This window comes from Globicephala melas, chromosome 6 (assembly GCF_963455315.2).
Source record: "Globicephala melas chromosome 6, mGloMel1.2, whole genome shotgun sequence".
NCBI lineage: Eukaryota > Metazoa > Chordata > Mammalia > Artiodactyla > Delphinidae > Globicephala > Globicephala melas.
In genome coordinates this window covers 38,138,192-38,155,272 of record NC_083319.1, presented here as the reverse complement: position 1 = coordinate 38,155,272, position 17,081 = coordinate 38,138,192, and positions in this window count along the sequence as shown.

The window sequence follows — 17,081 nt, the reverse complement described above, 5'->3', positions numbered from 1 at the left end:
CAGAGCTGAATCCGCTCATGTGGAAGGGATGCCTTTTCCACTTTTGCCCGATGGAATAATTGTAGCTTTGTCTACCAGCAGACCCATAAGTGGGCACTGTAACTTCCACTGTCATCACTCAACAAAACCAAGATTGCTAGCACAGGGATTTTGTAATAGAGCCAAAAGGATGTTGATCCTTTGAGACTGGCATCTGCTACTTACTAGCTAAGTTGACCTAGACAAGTCACTTAACTCTCTGCAATGGAGTTTCTTCATCTGCAGAATAGAGACAGTAATTTCTGTAATTCTGCCCTTTATTGCTCTCACAGTGTAATAGGGGTCAAGTGATATACATGTAAGACTACTATGGAAAATATAGGCTTCCATGTATATGTGAGTATCTAAAAAGTATGCACACTCCCACCTACTTTTGCTGATGCCAATCCCCAATCTTTGTTTGGAAACTGCAACACTAAGGGCTATGAAACATTGGCCCAAAGAAATCCGCCTAAAGGAAGTGAGTAAGAATAAGACATCTGTTGTGATGACAAGAAGTCCATATTGGAACAGAGATCATATTGGAACAGAGATCATCAGATATTATCACTTCTGTACCTCATTTACCAGGTTCTCTCAACTGTGAAGCATGAGGAGCTAAGAAACAGTCCTAGTTTCTACATCATTCTATATTTATTTTCCAAAGCCCCCCAGGGGGAAGAATGTTACCTGACCACTTTAAATGAGTGCAATGCATGTGGAAAACACAAGGCACTAGGTAAACGATAGATAATTACCAAGCACATATTGACATTAGGTAAAACACTCTGGCATTTTTCTGTGCTGTGGTCCATTGAACTATATCGCTGTGATGACCAAATAATGAATTACAGTCCATTTATGAAAGCACTGTGTGTTTAATGCTAACCTTCTCCTACATCTTCCCAGTACCTTGACCATGACAACAATTGTACACACAGGTGGGTCTGAATACATTAGATTGCTCATTTTTATAGTTAATGAAAATTCAGACTGATGTTTTATACCCGTGTTTTCCATGCAAAAAACTAATTCATCTGCAGAGTGGCCTTGTTATACATTTGCGTGGTAGAATGAATACAAGTACCAACAGATAGCTACAGTTACCCTTGGGTAAAAGGGATAGAATTCATCTATTGTCCAGCATCATATTAATGTAGCAAGATGGGGCCTGATATAACATAGTGTTATTAACCTTTATTATTAATAATAAGCGGCCACTTACTATATGCCAAAACCTATGATGAGCGCATGATATATATATTTACTTTTTTAACTCTCACCCTAAACCTTTCAAGGTAGGTATACCTATCCTAATTTTTTGTTTTTGTTTTTGTTTTTTGCAGTATGCAGGCCTCTCACTGTTGTGGCCTCTCCCGCTGCGGAGCACAGGCTCCGGACGTGCAGGCTCAGTGGCCATGGCTCACGTATCCAGCCGCTCCGCAGCATGTGGGATCCTCCTGGACCGGGGCACGAACCCGTGTCCCCTGCATTGGCAGGCAGACTCTCAACCACTGCGCCACGAGGGAAGCCCATATCCTAGTTTTATAGATGAAGAATTTGAGGCTAGAGAGGTCACCTAGCCTGTCCAATGTCACTCAGATAAAGTACTGGAACTGGGTTTCAAATCCAGGTCTAACTGCCTTCAAATCCCATTCTTTTATATAGCCCATATATGGTACTGGCTTCTAGAAAATAATGTTTGTTTTTCTGGTAAGCTTCTTATGGATTTGAAAACTTCATAGCTTTTGGACCAAAGGAAGTAATGAATCCCCTTCAGTCCTATCACTCCACACCCCATTTCTAGAGGGGAAGTTCTGGATTTTACCTCTCATCTGAATTTCAATAAATTAGGCTATGTGACTTAGACTTTACAAACTCAAAGTGTCGAACATTCTTCAGAGAAGTAGAGGATGTCTCACATGTGCCAGCCCATTTGAGTAGCCTTTGTTTAGTCTCCTCAAGCCCACTTTGGGACCAGACTCAGTCATGCATAATATCCCAGAACAAACAAATCCAACTCCAAAAGCTTTGGCAAATTTAATGCTAATTTTACTACATTTTTTAATGGTAATGGAGAATTAACGTCCCACATCAGATTGGCCATAACCTAAAAGAACAATTTTATTAGACATCTTTGTTTCCCTAGAGTTTCCTCCCCTTTATCATCCAGTTTATGACTACCTTCTCCCTTTTTCTTTACAATCTCCTCAAATGCCCTTTATCAATTTAGTGCTTCCTTCAGTTTGAGTACCCAATTCAGTAATATAAGACTTCAAATAGCAGGAGACTTTAACACCCCACTCACATCAATGGATAGATCTTCCAGATAGAGAATCAATAAGGCAACAGAGATCCTAAGTGATACAATAGAACAGTTAGACTTAATTGATATTTTCAGGACATTACATCCAAAAAGAAACAGAATACACATTCTTTTCAAGTACACATGGAACAGTCTCTAGGATTGACCACATACTAGGCCACAAAACAAGCTTCAACAAATTTAAGAGTATGGAAATTATCTCAAGCATCTTTTCTGACCACAACAGCATGAAACTAGAAATTAACCACAGAAAAAGAAATGAGGAAAAAATAATTACATGGAGACTAAACAACATGCTACTAAAAAACCAATGGGTCAATGATGAAATCAAAGAGGAAATTTTAAAATACCCTTGAGACAAATGACAATGAAAACACAACCATACAAAATCTATTGCCTGCAGCAAAAGCCGTTCTTAGAGGGAAGTTCATAGCGATACAGGCCTTCCTCAAGAAACAATGCAGAAAAATCTCAAATAAACAACCTAACCTACCACTTAAAATAATTAGAAAAAGAAAAACAAAGAAAACCTAAAGTCAGCAAAAGGAAGGGAATAATAAAGATCAGAGAGGAAATAAATAAAATAGAGATTTAAAAAAACAATAGAAAAAAAATCAATAAAACCAAGAGGTGGTTCTTTGAAAGGATAAACAAGATTGACAAACCTCTGGCCAGGCTCACCAAGAAAAAAAGAGAGAGAACCCAAATCAACAAAATAAATGAAAAAGGAGTCATAACACTATACTGCGGAAATACAAAAAACCACAAGGGAATACTATGAACAATTATATGCCAACAAATTCGACAACCTGGAAGAAATGGACAAGTTTCTAGAAACATACAGCCCACCAAAACTGAATCAAGAAGAAATAGATAATTTGAACAGACCAACCACTAGAGGTGAAATAGAATCTGTAATTTTAAAACTCCCTTCAAACAAAAGTACAGGGCCAGAAGGTTTCACAGGCAAATCCTACCAAACATACTGAGAAGAGCTTAATACTAATCCTTCTTAAACTCTTTCAAAAAATTGAAGAGGAGGGAACACTCCCAAAGACATTCTATGAAGCCCCCATTACCCTGATACCAAAACCAGACAAAGACACCACCAAACAAGAAAATTACAGGCCCATATCTTTGATGAGTATAGATGCAAAAATTCTCAACAAAATATTAGCAAACCAAATCCAACAACACATTAAAAAATCATACACTTGGGCTTCCCTAGTGGCGCAGTGGTTGAGAGTCCGCCTGCCAATGCAGGGGACATGGGTTCATGTCCCGGTCCGGGAAGATCCCACATACTGTGGAGTGGCTGGGCCCATGAGCCATGGCCGCTGAGCCTGTGCGTCTGGAGCCTGTGCTCCGCAACAGGAGAGGCCACAACAGTGAGAGGCCCGCATACTGAAAAAAAAAAAAAATCATACACCACGACCAAGTGGGATTCATACCAAGCTCACAAGGATGGTTCAACATACACAGATCAATCAATGTGATACACCACATAAACAAAAGACAAAAATCACATGATCATCTCAATAGATTCAGAAAAAGCATTTGACAAAATCAACATCCATTCATGATAAAACTCTTACCAAAGTGGGTATGGAGGGAACATATCTCAAGATTATTTATTTATTTATTTTAGCTGCGTTGGGTCTTTGTTGCAGCACACGGGCTCCTCTAGTTGCAGTGCACGAGCTCTAGAGAGCACAGGCTCAGTAGTTGTGTTGCATGTGCTTAGTTGCGGTATGTGGGATCTTAGTTCCCTGACCAGGGATTGAACCGGGGCCCCCTTCATTGGGAGCATGGAGTCTTAACTACTAGACCACCAGGGAAGTCCCCAATAAAAGCTATTTATGACAGACCCACAGCCAACATAATACTCAATGGTGAAAAGCTGGAAGCCTTCCTGCTAAAATCTGGAACAAGACAAGAATGCCCACTCTCACATCTTCTACTCAACATAGTATTGGAAGTCCTAGCCACAGCAGTCAGACAAGAAAAAGAAATTAAAGGTATCCAGATTGGAAGGGAAGACATAAAATTGTCATTATATGCAGATGATATGATACTATATATAGAAAACCCAAAGACTCAACACAAAAACTACCAGAACTAATAAACAAATTCAGCATGGTAGCAGGATACAAGATTAAAGTACAGAAGTCAGTCACATTTTTTTACACCAACAATGAAATATCAGAAAAGGAGTGTAAAAAAAAAAAAAACTTTTAAAATCACAGCCCCAAAAATAAAATACTTAGGAATAAACCTCACCAGGGAGGTAAAAGACATACACTGAGAACTATAAAACATTAATAAAAGAAATTGAAGATGATTCAAAGAAATGGAAAGATATCCCATGCTCTTGGATTGGAAGAATTAATATTGTTAAAATGGCCATACTACCCAAAGCAATCTGCATATTTAATGCAATTCCTATGAAATTATCCCATGACATTTTTCACAGAACTAGAACAAATAATCCTAAAATTCATATGGAACCATATAAGACCCAGAATTGCCAAAGCAATCCTGAAGAAAAAGAACAAAGCAGGAGGTACAACACTCCCAGACTTCAGAAAATACTACAAAGCTACAGGAATCAAACCAGTATGGTATTGGCACAAAAAGAGACATATGGATCAATGGAACAGAAAAGAGAGCCCAGAAATAAACCCACACACCTACAGTCAATTAATCTTCCACAAAGGAGGCAAGAATATACAATGGGAAAAAGACAGTCTCTTCAACAAGTGGTGTTAGGGAAGTTACAGCCTCATGTAAATCAACGAGATTAGAACTCACCCACTCACCATACACAAAAACTCAAAATGGCTTAAATACCTAAACAAAGGACATGACACCATAAAACTCCTAGAAGAGAACGTAGGCAAAACATATTTGACATAAATCGTACCAATGTTTTCTTACGTCAGTCTCCCAAGGTGATAGAAATAAAAACAAAAATAAACAAATGGGACCTAATCAAACTTACAAGCTTTTGCACATTAAAGGAAACCATAAACAAAGAGAAAAGACAACCTACAGAATGAGAGAAAATATTTGCAAATGATGTGACTGGCAAGGGCTTAATTTCCAAAATATACAAACAGTTCATACAACTCAACAACAGAAAAACAAATAACCTTATCCAAAAATGGGCAGAAGACCTAAATAGATATTTCTCCAAAGAAGACATACAGATGGCCAAGAGGCACATGAAAAGATGCTCAACATTGCTAAGTATTAGAGAAATGCAAATCAAAACTACAATGAAGTACCACCTCACCCTGGTCAGAATGGCCATCATTAAAAAGTCTACAAACAACAAATGATGGAGAGGGTGTGGAGAAAATGGAACCCTCCTACACTGTTGGTGGGAATGTAAGTTGGTATAGCCACTGTGGAAAACAATATGGAGGTTCCTCAGAAAACTAAAAATAGAATTACCATGGGATCCAGCAATCCCAGTCCTGAGCATATATCCGGACAAAATTATTGGGTTGGCCGAAAAATTCGTTCAGATTTTTCCATAACATCTTACAGAAAACCCCGAATGAACTTTTCAGCCAACTCTATATAATTCAAAAAGATACATGCACTATGAACATGCTATGTTCATAGCAGCACTATTTATAATAGCCAAGACATAGAAACAACCTAAATGTCCATCGACAGCGGAATGGATAAAGAAGATGGGGTCACTCAGCCATAAAAAAGAATGAAATAATGCCATTTGCAGCAACATGAATGCAACTAGAGATTATCATATGAAGTAAGTCAGAAAGAGACAAATACAATATGATTATCACTTATATGTGGAATCTAAAATATGACACAAATGAACCTGTCTTTGAAACAGAAACAGAATCATGGACATAGAGAACAGATTGGTGGCTGCCAAGCGGGAGGAGGCTGGGGGAGGGATGGAGTGGGAGGTTGGGGTTAGCAGATGTAAGCTTTTCTATATAGAATGGATAAACAACAAGGCCTACTGTATAGCACAAAAACTATATTCAATATCCTATGATAAACCATAATGGAAAAGAATATTTACAAAAAGAATATATATATATATATAACTGAATCACTTTGCTGTACAGCAGTAATTAACACAACACTGTAAATCAGTTATACTTCGATTAGAAAATAAGAATAAAAAAGACTTCATTAGAAAGGAGAGTTGGCTAATAAATAACAATTTTGATTTTTTTCTCTCTCATGTAAATTAGTGACAATGTCAAGGCATTCCAAAAGGGACATTCACCCTTTTTGAGTGCATGCTATATATCTCGACACTTTCATATAAGTGAAAAAACAAAAATTAAAACACAAGATGAATATTTCTATTCTCATTTTTACATAAGATGGAATTGAGTCTCCAAGTTGATCTGTCCATGTTCATACAGTTAATAAGGTGAAGAACCAGGTAAGGGTCCCATCCACATAAATTTTGCTTATCCCTCACAGAGTGGCTTGGCACAGAGTCCCCTGCAGATACTCAAAATATTAATTGACTAAATTTATACTCAGTACTAGTGAGTTTATACCTGCACTAGGGTATTGCAGTCAAGACCATTGCTTCTGTAACTAGGTGAGTACTTAAGGGCAATAAGAAAAACTGCAATCACAAGGGACAAGTCATTTGGTAAACGCAAACTCCTTTGAAAGAAACTGGAAGCCATAATTTCAAGGGAAAGAAGTAGAACAAGTTATGCATTCCCAGAATAAAGAGAAAAATGGACTGCTAATTTCTAACACTTCTGACATCGCTGACAAAGGGACAAGTTCTGTTTCCTTCTTAGGATATTGAAATAAGAGTTTTGAAACTTAGGTAGTGAGGCAGAGAATGTTATGTGTTCCTGGAATTCTACTTCCTTTTCCTCATGAGAGGACAGCTAGGCAGTAGTTCTCAGCCTCCCATGTGATTGAATTCTAGCCAACAGAAAGTGGGCAGCAATGATTTCTGCCCCTTCCAGGTCTGACCCATGGACACCTCCTATACAGTCCTCCACATTCTTCCACTATATTTTGGAAGATTCAGAGGATGGAAGAGGCATAGGATGGAGAGAACCTATATCCCTGAATATCTTAGCTTGTGTTCCCCTCAAAGCACAGCCTCAGAAAGGGACTTAGGTACAAATAGTTTATTGGGACAGTGACCCCAGAAAGCAGGATAAGAAAGCAGAGATAGTGAGACAGTGGGTGAAGGAAGCTATTAAAAGGGTTAGGTATTCAGGTCACTAGGATCGGGGAAGGGAGCATAGTTCCAGAAGTCTCCTGAGAGGCCTGCAAAATGCCACTTGGGATTTTCTGCCCAAAGGTTGAGAGGTAGGAGCATCTGTGCAGCGACTCACATCCGCATCCTCCCAGAGACCAAGAGCTGCCCTCAGGGGTATTGATCCCACTGTTGTTCTAAGCTGCACAAGTGCTAGGGTTGACTGAGCTCCTCCAACACCACTCCCGGGGACCATGGAGTTCGAGGATCTCCAGGGAAAGAATGAGGACGTGGAGCATGATGCGTGGAGGTGAGATGCTGATGGCAAGAATTGTTCATACCTATCCTAGCTGGCAGTCAGAGACAAGGACCAAAGGGTGTGGGTCGAGGCCTACAGTGCGTCTGCTGAAAGACAGTGTGGAGCAGAGCAATCCCTCCCCCTCCAACCCAGCCCACATTGAGCCATGACAAGAATGAGAAAAAGCTTTTATTGTGTCAAGTCTGAATGTTAGGGCTTTTGTCCGGTTCGGTTTGCTTTGGTTTGGTTGACATGTCTAGGTTACGCTGATAAATACAGATGGGAGAGTGGACAATCCAGAACCTATGAAGTTTCTGGTTTTGTTTTAAACCATGATGGATATTTAATCACCACATTAGTTAGATGTTAGATATTCAGATACCTTAGGGGTAAACCATGATAAAGTGAAAATTATTTTCCTAAGACTCAATGGCAAATTGAAAATGCAATATAAGTCTTAATTAAACTGAAATTTTAATTTTTTAAATAATGAAGATTTGAACAATGAACAATAATATTCACAATATTAAAGAAGGGTGGCAAAGTAGTTATATACAATAGATATTATGGGGAAATATAAACTGATAAACTTTTCCATTAATTAATCTGTATTAATAATACATATCAAGAATTTTCTAAAAATTCCTCAGTTTGTATTTTTAGATTCTAAAACTATCTAATTAGTCTATTCATTTTTGTCTGTGTTTCCCAAGAAAGTATTCAAAATTACTCCTTTGAGCTGTCCAGGAAGCATTTCATGAGGAAATAGTCATAAATTCAGACAAAGATTTAAAACATAAGGAAAAAATGTCCCATTATTTATAATAGCATACAGTTGGAAATTAACCGAATGTCCAACAATAGGAGATTCATTAAATTATGGTACATCCACATAATGGACTGTCAGTGCTCATTATACTACATGACTTCAAAAATATTTAATGTCCTTGGGAAGTTTTCATCCATAAACTTATGTGAAAAAAGATACAAATTTGAACATGCAATACAGTATGTAACACAAAATATACATACATAAATTAACAATTAGAGGAAAATATATTAAAACATTAACACTATATCAACATTGTAACAATATACCTGTTAGCAATAGGATTATGGCTAATTTTAATTTTATTGCTTTGCTTTATTTCCTAAATTTGCAATTATGAGTATATATTTCCTCTACTATTGTAAAACTATTAAAATGTTTTAAATTGTTTTTTCCAAATGTATTTTATATACATAATGATGAGTCTACTTTGGGTACAATCTGGGTGTGTTGGAAGAGTTGCCCTGAGACCCATGGAGTGCTTTGTTAGCAAACTTTGCAACAGGTGATCAGAGTTGTGTAGGGCATATTATTTATAGCATTTACTTAGGGCAAAAGTGCTTCAATAGGAACGTGATCATGTTGTTCCACAGCTAAAACTTCTTTGGTTCCCCCCCTGCCTTCAGAACAAAGTTCCAGTCCTTTAGGGTGGCACCCAAGACCTTCTCTGATTCAGCCTTTGCCTGCTTCCACAGCTGGCCTCTTACTCTGCCCATAGCCACCACTCTCCAGCCACGGTGATTTCCTGGCAGTTTGGGGAACACACAGTGCTGCCTCTGGTCTCAATGCCTTCAGATTGCTCTTTGTTGTTCTTGAAAGGGAACAGGAGTGAGTGAGCGGAATGTGTGAGACAGAGAAGGAAGAAAAGCCAAAAGCCAGTATATGGGTGCATTATCACATTACTGCTGTGAGCAAAGAGACTCAATTCACTGGTACCTCTTGAGAAGCCTACATAAGGCCTCCCATATTTCTCTGCTCAAAGGACAAGAGTTACGAGCCTTTATCCATCAATTCTCATCTGTTGGTTAAGAGTTGCCGCAGGGGCATTAACTCCCTCACATGTTTGAAATGCATACACACTAGGGATGCCTGCCTCTCCCTGAATCCCTTTGACTTACTTCTATTTACCACTCAAAACTCATTTCATAGTTTCTTTGGAAAGACTCCCCCGATCACCTTCTGCACCAAACTCCTAAAGCTCCCTTAGGTACCCCTACTCCAAGTACTCTTAGCATAAAGCTCTCTTGCAAATAAAATGGCATCAGTCATGCATCCTGTAATTGTAAGCCTTCTCTCCCATTACAGGTGCCACAAAGGCAGGGAGCAGATTTTTCCTTCCGTTTCTGTGTTCTGCCTGTATTCTGTACCTGCACAGGACCTGGCAATAGTAGGCACTTAATAGATAGATGTCAGTTGAATGAGTGCAGCAGGTAGTGACATACTTCTAACTAAGCGTAAACATTAGGTCAATATCCCTTAGCATGTCTTCAGGTAGCCAACTGAGTCGTTCTCCTGAGCCAGCTCTCTACAACCTCTCCTCCGACACTGCATCCCATTGAAATCTCGGATAAGCTGCAGAAAGCGGAGCTATATGAAAGCCTGTATCATTTGGTATCTGTGTGCCAAGAAGATAAAGCCCTGTAGAGAACTTAAGCAGTACAGCACATCGCGGTAATATATTTGTGCCAAATCACCCCCCTTCCCAGCTTTACAATTGTTCACATGTCCTTTCTGCCAGCCTAAATTTGCTTTTTCAGTCAGACTTTGCTTCGGACCTCATCATTGATGGTCCCTTGAGAGGCCCAAATCCTCAATTCTGACTTTTACTGGATACTTTTTTTTATTTTCTAACCTGCTGGCAGTCCCTAAAAATCCCCACTCTAAAAACAGGCTAAGATTTACTTTGTTTTCCTCAATATGCTTTACATATTACATTTTCTTTTATTCATTAGAAATTCCAATGGGTATTTTTCATGTCATGTTAACTTGTACAATGACACAAAGACAAAAATATAAATAATACGTACTGGTTTTTTACCAACAGTTATTCAGTCATATTCTCAGCAAAATTTGTTAAATATCTCTGTCAAGATTCTTAACAGGACCCTCCTGTTCTCCATTTCTACCACGTAGCACCCAAGCTCCCTGCTATATACATACTGAAAAAGTAGCTAAAGTATATTAATTTAAGAGATAACAAATTATTAGCCTTTCCAGGATACCCACAGGTGTTAGTCTGATTCTGGTTTCTGGTTGTACCATATTCTTAGTTGTGTTTTTGGTCAATTCAGGCTTCTTCTATGTAGACAGAGGCATGCCTAGCACAGCTGTCCCTGTGATCTTGGACACTTTATAGGTAGCCTCTTATGGCTCATGGGGGGGCAGTTGGGAGCATCAAACAGCCTCAGAGTTCTTGAGCAAAGTAGACCAAAATTGGGACCATGGAATACTAATAATTTTCATTAAGTCATTAAGCATTCTTTTCTAACAAACAAACCAATACAAAAGAAATTTTGTAGTTGAGACAAGGGGTCTAACATTTTTCTGTTAAAGGACCAAATAGAAAATATTTTAGGCTTTGTGGGCTATATGATTCATCTCAGCTCTGATGTTGTAGTGCAAAAACTGTCACAAACTCTATGTAAACAGATGGGAGGGGCTGTGTTCCAATACAAATTTGTCTAAAAAAGCAGATGGTGGGTCAGATTTGGCACATAGGCTGTAGTTTGCCAATCCCTGGTCTAGATAAATCGATATTATTCTCAAAAATCTTAGAAGTTCAAAAGAATTATTGAAATAATTAAGCTCTCATTTGCCGGGATGACAACAGAACAACTATTTCTTTTATTAAAGCCAAAGTATAAAACTGAACCCCAGCTCTAGGATAGGTGGTCTCCAAAATCCAGCACTGGGGCAGCTTGACTCTTGCAGAGTCCCACTGATCTGAGCTCCAGGTTTTGTCTGGTTTTCAGTAATACCCAGTAACTCACAGCAAAGTGTATGCTGAATAAGGAAATCTAATTATGTTCAAATAATCAGAATCTGTATATTTTGCTTAAAAGTAACAGGAAAAAGCTAATTTGATTTCCTAATGTGATACACAAAAACAAACTTCCTGTATCAGAGACTTCCTGGTAATCCTGATGGAAGGCTCCAATTTGACATCTTCTTAAAGGAAAAGGAGATGATCCTCTTGGAAAAATACAACCAGCAGATTGTGTATCTGCCCACTTCTATTTTCTTTTGTCCAGATCTTTTCTTGATGAAACTGGATTTGTACTGATTAGAGATTTATAGGTTGTGATTTTCAGAGAATTCAAGATAGAGGTTCCTATGCAACCTTACAAGGAAAAAAAATCTATTTCCTATTCAGGGTTTAATTTTACTTGAAGAAAATGAAATTAAACTATGACTCAGAGGAACCTGAGTGCATGAAAAAGCTATTACCAAAGGATTGTAGACCAGCAATAATGGAGTGTTTGAAGACTTAGTTACCTCAAAGTAAACCCCAAACCTTTATACATTCCCTCATTGAGCTTCTCTAGCCAGGTGCTTCCACTTGTAGGAATTCACTGGCATCAGTCCTACCTATGATCTTTTCCAGACAGTGGTAAGGAAGAATTGATCTTTTAGATTAACTCATACTGTTAACCAATTTTCCGGGGTAGCTTACTTTAAACAGAAGTAATGTATTTCACTCTATTAGCATATTTAGTTTTTGAATTTATAGTCTAAGGGGTTGTTAACCTTTTTGTACTATGGGTCTCTTCAGCAGTCTACTGATGACTTTGGATCCCTTAACAGAGTAAGGTTATTAAATTCATTAATTGAATTACACAACGTACATGGGAGTACAAAGGAAACCAAATTTAAGTACAATTGTCAAAGTTTTTTAACGTCTTTTTTTTTTTCTGTTGTCTCCATTTTTTTATCTCTACTTCTTCACTTCCTTGCCATTTCTTCTCTTTGTTCTCTGAGTAAACAAGGACTGAGGAACCAAACAACAAACTTTTAAAGAAGCCAAGAATCTCTGTGTTTCTAAGGATCCATATAGCTCTGAACTAAACCTGCCAGTAATAGAGGAAGCTAAGGAATCCAGCCAACTAAGAAAACACTAAGCTTCTTTCACCTAATCCAGTTCTAGGTATACCATGGACTCACCTCATCCTTTACATGGAGTGTATCGATCTAGTGTAGACAGTAGGCATTATTTTCTGGCTGTAGCATTATTCTTCCAACCAGCACCCACATATCTGGGGACTCCTATCCATCATTTGGATCTCAGCTTGGATAACATACCACTTCTTCTGAGAACTTTCACTGACTCCCAGGATTCTGGGCAAGAATATCATACTTTGCAAACCAACTGTACACTGAACACCAGAGAACTCACCAAGCCATACAATACCTGCAATTTCCTATTTACATTTTAACATGTCTATTTCCTACATCCGCTTCCTTCCAGTGCCTGGTACAAAACCTTGAATACATAGAGACTCAAAGAGTATTTGCTGGGGAAAAAAAAAAAATTCCTAACAAGGCAAGTCTCTAGCACCACATTTATTATCATTCCTTGCTATTATACCAAACTTGGACATTCCCCAAGAAAGCTCTGCAATTGGATGGTATAAGGCACCTCTTTCAGATTAACGACTAATTTGCAAAATTTCTAGTTGAATCCTCAAGATTTTCTTTTCACCAAAAGACATGTGTTAGAATGTTCATATCAGCACTATTCATTATAGCCACAAACTAGACACTACCCAAGTGCCCAGCAAAGGTAGAATGGATGAATAAGTTATGATATATTTATATACCAGAATACTAGAAGGCAATGAGAATAAAGAAACTATATGGGTAAATCACATAATACAATTCTGAGTGAAAGAAACCAATTTAAAAAAATGTATTTAGTAGATGAGTTCATTAAAAATAGGTGAAATGGGAATCATTTTTCAACAAATGGTGCTAGGACTAGATATTCACATGCAAAACAATAAATTTAGACTCCTACATCATACCACATACAAAAATTACACCAACAAGGACCAAAATATAGGCATAAGTATGCATGATCTTGGATTAGGCAATTTTTTTTAACACAAAAGCACAAATAACACAAGAAAATAGATTAAATTGGACTTGATCAAAATTTTAAAACTTTTGTGCTTCGAAGGACATCATCAAGAAAATGAAAAGACAGCCACAAAATGAAAGAAAAATTTTGCAAATCATGTACTTGATTAGATACCTATATCTAGAATGCATAACAAACTATTACAACTCGATGATAAAAAGACAACCAAAATTAAAAGTGGGCAAAGGTCTAAATAGTTTTCCAAAGAAGATACAAATAGCCTATAAGCACATGGAAAGATGCAACGTTACTAGCCATCAGGGACGTGCAAGTCAACACCGCAATAAGATACCATTTCACACCCCTGAAAATGGCTATAATTGAAAAGACAGACAATCAGAGGATGTAGAGAAATCAAAATTCTTATACACTGTTAGTGGGAATCTAAAATGGTGCCCCCGCTTTGGAAAATAGTTTGGTAGTTCCTCAAACATTTAAACATAGAGTTACCATGTGAAAAATCTAGCAATTCCACTCCTAGGAATATACCCAAGAAAAATGAAAACACACTGCACAAAAACTTGTTGTACATAAGGATTTATAGTAGCATTATTCTTAAAATCCAAAATGTGGAAACAACCCAAATGTTCCTTCACAAATTAATACATTTTTAAAATGTGATATATCCGTACAGTGGACTATTATTCAGCAATAAAAGAAATGTGTTGATCAATGCTACAACATGGATGAATTTTTTAAACATTGTGCTAAATGAAGGAAGCCAGTCACAAAGGAACACATGTTATGAATGAATTATGAAAATTTATTGAGTGGCATATTTATCATTTTTGAACCTTTTAGTGTCTATGTTTTAATTAAATAATTTCTATCTGAAAAAAATCTAACTGGGTCTGGTAAACAGGAAAATGTTCCCCAAAACTATCCATATCCTACTAATCACAGGAAACTGAATGTGTTACCTTATATGGCAAAGGGAATTGGGGGTCGCAGATGGAATTAAGGTTGTTAATAAGCTGATCTTAAAATAGGGAGATAATCCTGGATTATTTGTGTAGTCCAACTGCAATCACAAGGTTCTAAAAAGTGGAAGAAGGAGGCAGAAGAACGGTCAGAGTGATGTGATGTGATCTGAGAAGGATTCAACTTGCCATTGCTGCCTTTGAAGATGGAGGAAAGAGCCACACATCAAACAATACGGCAGCCTCTAGAAGCTGGAAGAGGCAAGGAAATTAGCCTACTCAGAGCCTACGGAAAGGAATGCAGCCTAGCAGACACCTTGATTTTTAGCCCCCTGAGACCCTTGCCAGACTTCTGACCTCCAGAGCTGTAAAATGATACATCTAGTGTTGTTTAAACCACTAAGTTTATGGTTATTTGTTTCAGCAGCCACAGAAAAGTAATATACTGAAAAACATCAATTTCTAAATACCTATTAAATCAGAATTGGGTAGAATTGTTTTTAAAGATAGCCTTCAGGCAACAGAAAAATTATAGATCAAAAATCATTTTTTCTAATGAAGCTGAGTAACTTTGCATATGCACCCAGACCCAGCACTGGTGTTAACCTCTCATGTGTCTCATCTGTGACCAGTGGTAGCAGATCCCAGTAAAGAAGAGAATTAATGGCTAATGTGCCCCAGATGACCAAACCTTGGCAGGTGGCCAGCTTAACAAGGTGTTAGGGAGCAAGCCAATAAATCTAGATAGCTATAAAAAGAAGTAGTGGTTGGGCTTCCCTGGTGGCGCAGTGGTTGAGAGTCTGCCTGCCAATGCAGGGAACACAGGTTCGTTCCCCGGTCTGAGAAGATCCCACATGCCGCGGAGCGGCTGGGCCCGTGAGCCATGGCCGCTGAACCTGCGCGTCTGGAGCCTGTGCTCCGCAACGGGAGAGGCCACAACAGTGAGCAGGCCTCGTGTACCACAAGAAAAAAAAAAGTGGTGGCAGTAAGAAAGAGAAATGAATGGGAAAGTCTCAAAAGTTTTCGAACTTGCATCTTATGACATTCGGTTGAGCTGTGCTCTCCAGTTTTGTCCAAATTTCAAAGCTCAAATGCCAGAAAAGACTCTGTTCCAAAACCACAAAAGCCACATTGAAAGGAAAACGGGAAAGATAATTCTTGGAGCATAAGTATATTTTAAAATTTTACTCTAGTTTTACCTTTGCATATGCAAAAATAGTGACAAGTACAAAATAAGCCTGAAAGTATGGTAAGAAAATGTAGTAAAGTGACAGTCATGGAAATGATTCTGTTACCACAATCTTAAGTATATTGAAACAATGTTCCAGAAACCATGAAACTTAGAAAACATGACCCCTGCACCATTTCCTTTCCGTTTAAATAGGAAATGCTCAAATTACCCAACAGAATAAAACTACTCTCATCCTCTCTCACTCACAAAACCCCAAAAGAAAATGTGTGAGTTCAGGCAGAGGGACAGCCTGCTCCTTAATTTTAATAGGTCTGAACTTCTCCCCAGAAATTATACATGATCCTATATAATACAATCACTTTTAGGAGACATAATTCTGTTTCTCCCCTATTCAAATTAGAATTTTTTCACATTACAAGTGTTCCCCTGGTTCAAGACATAGCATTCAACTGTAAAATCAATTTCTAGATCCAGAGAGCAACATTGATTCCTAATGCTACCATTCCGTGATTCCATGAGAACAATTTAGTTCCACCCTGAGACTCTGGGCAGAGATCAGAACAAAGGTCCTGGTATCATAAACTTTCCAACTATGTCAAATCCCAAAACAGAAAAGAGGAAAGAAGGGCCTCTGTGCTTCTTCCTAAAGCTCATCAGAGCCCTTTCTTGGTTGGTCTTAGAGATATAAATTGTCTCCCTCTGTGTACTCTTTAATTTTCTCTCCTCGTATTCAACATGAAGAGGGACCTGAGAAGGTTAACTGAAGAAGGTTAACCCACACAAAATATGCATTACCCATTGCCCTTTTCTGATTTCAAATTAAGTATATAATTAGTGAAAAAGGAAATCCATGCCTTCTGGTGATGAAAAATTAGGAAATCAATAGGTGGTTGCCTCTGCAGGGACTCAGGGGAATTTGGGGTCGTCAGTTGGGGCTGCCAGTTATAATATCTGAAATGGCAACACAGGCATCCTGTTCAGGCCTCAAAGCACTGAACAGATGCCCCACTTCTGGGCTGGCTGGCTCTGAAGATTTGCAGAGAAATGAAAAGATGAAATTGATCTGTGAAAATGTAGGTAACAAAGGAAAAGCAATAATATTGCTTTTAATACTGCCAGAAAGCTTAGAAAACAAAA